The 9,362-nt window shown below is 38.9% G+C and overlaps 1 pseudogene; it reads right to left on the bottom strand.

The window, feature by feature from the left end:
- Positions 1-7,863: 7,863 nt before the first annotated feature.
- LOC111746518 lies at positions 7,864-7,979 on the bottom strand (annotated as a pseudogene).
- Positions 7,980-9,362: the final 1,383 nt, after the last annotated feature.

Genomic DNA, 9,362 nt, shown 5'->3' with positions numbered 1-9,362 from the left:
GTACCATACCATTTTGATTACTATAGTTTTCTAATGTAGTTTGAAATCAGGAAGTGTGATACCTCCAGCTCTGTTCTTCTTTCTCAAGATTGCTTTGACAATACGGTCTCTTTTGTGGTTACACAAGAATTTAAGGATTGTTTGTTCCATTTCTGTAAAAAACGGCATTGGAATTTTGATAGAGATTGCATTGAATCTGTAGATGGCATTGATTAATATGGACATTTTAACCGTATTAACTCTTATGATCCGTTAACACAGGGTATCTTTCCCTTTATTTGTGTCTTCAATTTATTTCATCGATGTCCTAGAGATTTTGGATGGGGGAGATGTTAATGTTATAAATCAGGTCATTCTTCTCTGTACTCCACTCCAGTGGCTTCCCGCTATAAGCACAATGGAGTCGAAACTGCATCATAGATTGCAAAGCACTGTGCATCTAGCCCCTAGTTAATGCTCTGGCATCGCATTCTTTGCTCTGGCCTCTTGGTATTTCTGTTGCTCTTTCTGTCTCTTAAACATATCAAGGAGTATGCACTTTAGAAAAATCAGAAGTATGCACTTTAGAAAAATCATTCTGGCTGGAGCATAACTCGAACTGGGGCTTAACAGAAGAAGAAAGACTAGTGAGGAGACTGTTGAGATTGTTCTGGGCTTTTTCTCCACCCCAAATGCTGATCCGAAGCAAGGGAATAACAGTGGAAATCGAGTGAGGTAGAGACAAAATGCATTGTACTTGATTAGATCCGCACAGGAGGGAGGAGGAGGAGCCAAGGTAATATCCGGCTATTTTTCTTGTATAACTGGGTAGAGAGAGAAATGTGCAAAGGAGATCTGGATTTGAGAGTCATCATAGATGGTAAAGGAAGCCACAAACGTGGATAAAACAACGAGACAAGGAGAGGGTTAAAGCTGAAATCCTGGGGTACACACATAAATTCAAACTCAGGTTAAAAGAAAAAAATATATAAACCCACACGGAAAGTAAAATATGTTTTGCGTTTATATTTGAGAACAGTTTCTCCCTTGCGTGAAGTCTCCTCCTGATTCCGTTTGCTTGAGTATTGGATCCACTGTTTCTGTAGTAAGTAAGGTTATATTTAGGCAAGTCTTCCTGACTCATAAATAACATCAATAAGGCTTAATAGGATAAATAAATTATATGACAGATTAAAAGGTCAGTTTTGCATCTTGCAAAATAAATAGTACAAAAAAAACCAGGAAACACTGATAGCATTATAATGACTCTAAAGTTAATGGTTCCGGGTGATCATTAATCAAGTTATTTTAAATATCAAACAAGCAAGACCTACCTTGTTTCCACCCCTCACACAGATAGGATCCCATGGCCCAGGTAAGCCTGAAAACTGCCAGAAGTTTCTTCAAAAGCACCGGGAACTCAAAACACCAGGTCCTACCCCCTGAGTAGTTACTGCTGAAGCTTCTGATTACAGCGGCTCCTAGTTCATCAGAATTTCTAATTAGTTAATGATTCCATCTTCTTCATAGGAGACTAGAAAGCAAGATGTTAAGCATTTTCTTATGAAAAAATTAAAAAGTTTGAACAAATGTAAATTCTCACTTTTCATAAAGGAAACATATTTGAAAAGATATTAAAAAAAATAATGTGACTCCATTATCCCCTTCCCCCCCATGAAATTCTCCTATCCCCAAATAAGAAATGATAAAGTTATTCTTCTTAGCCTTATTTTTCTAGGTCATATACGTTTATATTGTCTCACTAAAATTTGCCAAGTTAACGTTCTTTAGCATTGGAGTCAGCTATGGTTTTATTAAGAGCCAGAAAATAGTTGGAAGTAGCCTATCTCAGCTTGTTTTTTACCAATTAATTCATTTAAATGCTCTCTACATGATTTGGGAATGTTTCATTTTTTCTATTTCTACATAATTTAATAGCCAGTACAGTTACAACAAAGTCTAGTATTTAACAAAATCATTAGAACTGTTTCCAGATTTGAAAACCAACCATAGAAAGAGTCAAAATCTTAAAAAAAAAAGGCTTCAAAGTAGTTCTTGAATATACTCTGATTAATGTGTAAAAATAATTAGGGATTGGATTAAATCAATAATGATGAAAGTGGATCTGAATATTTGGATTTCTTTTAAAAATGTTCTTTAAGACTATGTAATTTGTTGTCTTAATAAAGCTTAGTTATCATATAAGTAAGCTTTAAGTAAATAATGTGTTTAGTAGGTACTTTAAAGATTTCTTGGATGAATGGATTTCTTATCCTGTAATTATGACCTAACCATCACTGCCTTTTAGTGCCATTATACCTTAATTATAGGCAAAATACTGAGTACTGAATTTATAATCTTAAATACATATGATAATGTCATATTGGGGAAAATCATTTCAAAAATATTGGGCATTCTCTTCTCTCTATTTTGCCCTCTCTCACATTATTTTTAATTGGTCTACGTGGAGAGTTATGATAACAATTTTTGCAAATTTGGAATTTCATTAATAATCTTGCCTTCTCTGACGTGGTATAAATATATCACTTTGCTCTATAGCTATTTAATTTCATATGATAATGTCTATGTTTAGAAACTTTTATTCACCATTAACCTTAGCGATTTGATTTATTATAGGCATATATTATTTTTTGAAAGAAAAAGAAAACCGTTCTTATTCTACCTAGTTTTGCATAGCAGTTATGTATCTTTCAAATATATATATTATCTCACCCCTTGACTCTGCATTATATTACACACTTTAAGCTTTTCCTTGAAGACTGCTGACTAAGAATATGCCAGTAGAATGTCTAGGTCAGCAGTGTCTCTTCATTTTTACAGGTGAAAACATCAAGGTTTGGGATTTGGGATTGATCCTGTTAATTGGAGTGGCACAGGTTGTAGTTGCTCTTCCCTTTGTCACCTTGAATCATTACAAGAAACCACAAAGATAATAAGTAGTTTTTAATGTATTTAATCACATCTTGCTCGACTAGAAGATCAGAAGTAAAACAATAGTATCATTTATTTTGAGCTTGATGGATTTGTGAGTATTGCGTCCAAGGGAAGTGATGCTACATTTAAATACTAACATTTTCTCAAGTAATTTAGTAACATAGAAGAGAAGCTAGATATTTTTTCTCCCTCTTTGGGGTCATAACTCTCTCTTTGACATAAATCGTTTTTCCTACATTTGAATTTTTTGTTATTGTAATGAATGCTAGTTTATGAGCGATCGTTTCAAAATGGATGTTGATTGGGTAAGTTCACAGATTTTTTTACAAGTTTTGTTGAAATGAAATTAATTGTGCCTTATACAGAAAAGGCTCAATAGCACTGTTATTAAAAGCTTGAACATGATCTGCGGGTGTTGTAGAAAATATTTTGTGTAACTGTGTTGTTTCTACTACTCATTTTCTTTGGGGTGAAATAAATAGGGGCGGGGAGGCTCTCATGCTATTATTATATGATTAAATGAACTAACGACCTGAAAATCGGAATCCCTCCTCAGTTATTGTTAAAATGCAGTAAGGTCGTAGGAACTTGTGTGATATCATGAGCCTCACTGCCACTAAGAAGTGGGTTTCCATGACTTCTTCTTCCTCTTTAAATGGTCGTATGGTTGGCACTGTCAGTGGGTGGGCAGAGACCTCTCATTTTGCCAGGGATGTACTTTGAAGGTGACTTCACCGTTGGCAGGTACTTACCCAGTTCTGTCGCCTTGTGTTCAGGTAGGGTCCACATTTCCTAATTGCTATTTTTATTAAACGGAAACGAGATGCCTTGCTTCATTTAAGGCTCTTGTGAATTCCGAGCGTTGAGTAAAACCTCATTAATCTGCACCCCATTTGTTCAGAGGATGCAATAATTTTGAAAAGTACTGGGCTGCAATTTACTTTCCTGCTATCAGTAAAGAAAGGATTACTAACCCATTAACCAAATTAATAGTGCAAACAAGACTGGAAGAGCAAATGATGTTAAACACCCCTGTACCTAAAGACTCATCCTGAAGGACAAAATACTCTGAGTCTTTTAAAGCGGGACCTCTGTCCAGTAACAATGATGAGAGTTTAAAATGACCCTTGTTTGAAAGACTCCCCTAACTCATTACTACCCCACTTTCAACCCAGTTACTCCAAATGATGAAGTTTTTACAAAGACTAGCTAGGTTGCCTGTAGATGTTATGTAATAATTACTCTGAAAGTGAAGAAAATCCTTTCCAATAGGGAGTGTTCAGGGGGAACTTTGGTGTTCAGCTCATAGAAGAGCCAGCTATTTGGGATTTAATCCAGTTTATAATACTTATTTTAAAAAATGTGTTATAATACTTCTTTAAAAAATAATACTTATTTTAAAAATGTGTTAGTTTTTTCCTCTTAGTCGACTTTTCTAGAGCAGTTTTGAGTGCATGACAGAATTGAGAGAGAGGCACAGAGTGGTCCCATGCACCCCGTTCCCCCATGCGTCAGGATCGATGTCATTAATCCGAATGGCGTGTGTGTTTCTTTTTTTAAAACAAAAACAAAACAAAACAAAACAAAAACAAGGATGAGCCTACATTGATACACGGGAATCAGCAAAACTCCGTAATTTAAGTTAGGGTTCACTCTTGATACCGTACGTTTTCCAGGTTTGGAGAAATGTATGATGGCGTGTATCCATCGTTATCAAATCAGACAGAGTCGTTTCCACTGCGCACGGAAATCTTCCGTGCTCTGCCCGTTCACCGCTGCCCCCGCCCGGCGACCACTGCTCTTTTCACGGTCTCCACAGAGTCACCTTTTCCAGAATGTCGTATAGTTGGAATCGCACAGTATGTAGCCTTTTCAGGTTGGCTTTTCTCACTTAGTAACGTGCATTTAACGTTCCTCCAGGTCTTTTCATGGCTTGACAGCTCATTTCATTTTAGCATCGGATAATATTCCATTATCTGGAAGGCTCACAAAGATTCGTTATATGAATCCTACTAGCACAGTGCCTAGCACAGGGCTTTGCTTGCAAATAGTAGGCACCCAATGAATTTTGAGTGAGTGAATGAATGCGTCTATTTCAGTATGTGGTGGGAGATGCAGCCGGCATGGTAGAGCGTTCTCTTCTGCTCCGCTGAATAAGAAATGCATCTCTCATCTATTTAGGGAGCTAAAATAAAGGATTTGTTTCAAACCTTGAAACCCCACAACCAGCTTCTTCACATTTTAAACTCGGTCTGTCACTTGACTCCATTTCCCTCTCCCACCCCCCTCCAGTTACCTCACGAGATGGTGGATTTCTTTCTCAGGATGTTATCCCAAGGAAGGAAAGACCCCGTTTTTTCATTTCCTTCTCCCACTTTTCTGAACTGTGATCACACACAGCTTCATCCTGTGCTGATGTTTGAGAATCTGTCACCATGGAGCGTTTCCCCAGCTCAGGGGATGGTTCCATCGCATGCAGTGTTACAGGCAAAAAAGAATGATTAAAATTAAACTTTAAAAAAAATCCTGATTAACAACAGAAATGGGAGGAATGTTTTCTAAATTAAATATAAGGCAGAGTACAATACATTTTTATGGGTGTCCTTGCTCTACAAACGTTTCTTTTTATTTTTTATTTTTTTGCTTTCTGTTTTTGAGAATTGTATTGCTTTCAAAATACCCTGCTGTCCACTAGCTTCTGGGCATATGTCCAAAATACAAGTGGACATTAACTCAATTCAGCAGATAAGATTTCCTTAGAGACTTCTAGAAGACTTTACCAGTCCATTTCTACCAACCTGCCTCTGACCTGCGCCCTACCCGGACAAAGCTATTTAAAGAAAAAAAATAATAATAAGATTTGACGCTTGTGTGGAGGTCAAGAAGGATACAGAAAAGGGAAGGATTAATATAAGATTTTGAAGCAAAGGTGACTTGGTGAATGAAGGTAATTTTGACACCAAGGCAGGTCTGGAAGGGAGTTGAAGTTGAGGTAATGCGATGAGCAGTTCAGATGAAGGTCTCTATCCCACACAGAACCTGCCCCTTTGCAACCAGGAACAATCCCTCCATGAGGGCTGTAACCTTTATTTCGTATATGGATTCAGTGATCAGGAGCTAAAGTTTTTGTGGACCCATAATTACAGCAATTTATAGTTTACTTGTACTACAGCTCAAGTATTTTGTATATTTTATCATACTTCGAAGCAGTATGTGGTATGTTTACCAAAAGTCTCTTTTCCTGATAAAAATTCCATAAAGTTATTTTTTTTTTTTACAACTCTTAGGAGAAATATAATTTAGAAATACAGTAGAAAGCAAGTGAAATGAGTTACAGTTAAATATTTTTAAACACCTTAAAGAGTTCCATGATTCTTTGGAAGGTAAAGGACAGTGACTTCATTGGAGAAAGAATTGAAAGCATTTTCCGTGAACAGGAGCTTAGCCTAGATAGAAGGTCAAGGGTGTGCTGGGGTGTGGGCCCATGGTGGCCAGGAGGCTTGTTGGCAGTATTTAGCTTTGGCACAAACAGAACACTGGAGATATGTTACAGAAACCTAACCATTGTCATTGTGACACTAGGTGTCACAGAGATGAACAGGTTATGACTTATAGTCAGCATGGAGTTAAAGGCCAAGAGCCAAGGCTTCCAATCCACAACTAAGTGTCTCTTTAGGCTCTTTAAGCCTTAGGTTCCTCATCTGTGAAATTGGATTCATTAGCATACTCACCTCCTAAGGTATTCGTGATGTACATTAGACAGTACAGGTAAATTAGGTTCCCCTTTATGTATAGTAAGTTCCCCACCTAGAATAAGCATCTGATAAATACGAATGCTTATTTTTGTACAAATTTAAAGTCTCTTGAGAGGTTCTTGAGGGAAACACATCTACTTGAATTTTCCTGGCATTGTAGAATTCCTGTAGACTGTCGCATTTTGGAGCTTATTAGAAAGGACTCCGGTGTGTTTTTTCTTGATGTATAACCAGTGTGGAAGGGTCTAATTCTACACCAGTAATAGATCTCGGTGTAGAGGAAGAATTGAAGAGTGTTCCGTCGTGGAAATAACGTCGCCGATCCTTTGAGGTGGCCAAAGAGGAACGGCTGTACCTTTTTTTCCTTCACATCCATTCTCCAGATGTGGTGATTTGTGTTAAGCAGTCCATCGCTTCTCTGTGGAGTGTTAGTGTTCCACAGACTGACAAAGTACTTAGACCCACCTGGACACCATCGTGTGAGAGACGGCTCCAGAGACCAGAAGTTTACAATTCGGGTGGCTGGATGCTGGGCTGCCTTGGAGTCTTCGCCGTCCAGAGAGAGAGAGAGAGCGACTGTGACGCCACCCACAGCTGCCCTTCTCCCTGACTGGCCAGCGGGTCCTGTATCTGGCAGCAAGTACTCGGAATCCACCGCGTTTCCTCGCCGTTTTTTGCCTTGCAATATTCGTTCTCTGTTTTTTTCTGCCCCAGAAGGCTCGTTTATGGAACTTAGAAATCTAGTGTGACTTACGTGTGGCTCTGTGGCTTGTTGGGCCCTCATTTCCTGTGGGGTCTGCATGATGCCCGCATGGTGCTGATGCAGGTATCATCCGCGGGATTTGGGGGGGTATCCTATATCTGTAGTAAGGAATGTAGTAAGTTTGGTCAGAGCCGCTACCGCAGTCCACAAACCTTTTGAGATTTTCCGGGTTTTGAAGTGTTACAAGAGATTTTCAGATAAACATACCGTAGGAAAAAAAGACATAAATAAAACACACAAAAATCCAACTTTGTGGTGTTTTTGGAGGAAAACAAAACCAGCGATTTTTTTCCTCCCTTTCACGGTGGGCTGGTGTCTTCTAGGCACTTCATACTTCCTGGCAGTTGCCCCCTGGGAGTTGGGGACAATAAAACTATTTTTTTGTTTGTTTTTTGTTTTTTTTATAATTTATGCCTACAGCACCTGGTCTTCCTAGGTGGTCTCCCATCCAAGCACTAACCAGGCCTGACCCTGCTTAGCTTCCGAGATCAGACATCGGGCTTGTTCAGGGTGGCCTGGCCGTAGACCATGGACTGTGGCTCTACTGGGGCGTGAACCCAGGACCTTCTGCGTGTAAAGCAGACATGCGCACCGCTCCTTGGTGGCTGGTGTGAGCTTTTCATTCCTGGACGTTAATGTGTTTACATACATGAGCCACTGACCCCGGAAGACATCGGCTCCAGAGCCCGTCACAGCTCTGAAACATCTCAGCTACCGCTGAATTATTGTGGTTTCCTGAAGACAAATGGGATAATCTGTATCCCACTTTATTAGAAAAAAAAAATATTTCCAGTTTGCACTTAAAATAAAGGGTGGTCCAATATTGGATGTAAATAACTTCTCCGAGGCAGATGTAGTTAAATCCTAACAGAAAGGGAATGATTCTCGGGCCTGGACGTGGGGAATTCAGACTGAATTTTCAAGGTAGCACAAAGGCAAGTGAATTCTTAACCCAAGGCTGATATAAAGTAGATAATAATTAGAAAAATAAAACTGTTTTCTTTTTTGATGACAAAGCACAGATGTCTTCACTTGATTTCATATTAAATGGGAGGCTTAACTGCCATTGTGGTGGAAAAAGAAGCAATTTTTTTTGTCGCATTCTCAGAAAATACTGAAGCAGATTGTCTATTAAAAAGCTTAATAAAGAATTCCAAGACAGAGACCTCACAGCAGGGGAAAGAGCGTAACTGGGCTGGGGAAGAGTGAATATAATGGTGATAAGCAACTTTACTTCTGCTAGGAAATTTAAACCGAAATAATGCGAACTCGATCCATGTATGTGCTCTCCTACTTAAAAGTATTAACACTGTGGCTTCCATAGTTCATTGCAGTCGATATTTCCCTAAAACAAGAGGAGGACAAGGGCATTTGTGTTCTTTCTTAAGAAAACACGTAAACCCCTAAGTCTAACATACGTGTCACCAAGATAGGAAGCAGAACAGCTCAGAAATCTGTTTTTGATATTAAAAGCCCAGTCAAGAAAATGTTCCCTGACTCTGTTTACAAAAGCAATTCTTGGAAATTAGATCTTTTTATAAAATACTCGGAATTGATAAGTATGTACACCGTGAGCTTCCCTTCCTCGTGAGCACGTGACAGCCTTCTATCTTATTGCCCATTCACTCCATGCCTTTCCTTATATCTCTTGCCCATTTATTCGATCCGCCTCCATTCCAGAATTTACATATTTAAATTCCTTCATTCAGCAAATCTCAGTAATCTCATATCTATTTTGTGCAACTCACCAAGAACTTAGGAGAATAACATGAGGTGTTTCTTGTCTGGCGGAAGAGGCAGGCTGATCAGTGTCACAGCACAGGTATGAACAGAGTATGACAGGGACACGGAGGGACATTCTCCCCAGGGAGACCCAGGAATGCCTCCCAGTGGTAGTGATATTTGAGCTG

Source organism: Pteropus vampyrus, unplaced genomic scaffold (genome assembly GCF_000151845.1).
Source record: "Pteropus vampyrus isolate Shadow unplaced genomic scaffold, Pvam_2.0 Scaffold192, whole genome shotgun sequence".
Taxonomy (NCBI): domain Eukaryota; kingdom Metazoa; phylum Chordata; class Mammalia; order Chiroptera; family Pteropodidae; genus Pteropus; species Pteropus vampyrus.
Note: the sequence above shows the minus strand (reverse complement) of the source record. Positions and strands in the feature narration are given on the sequence as shown.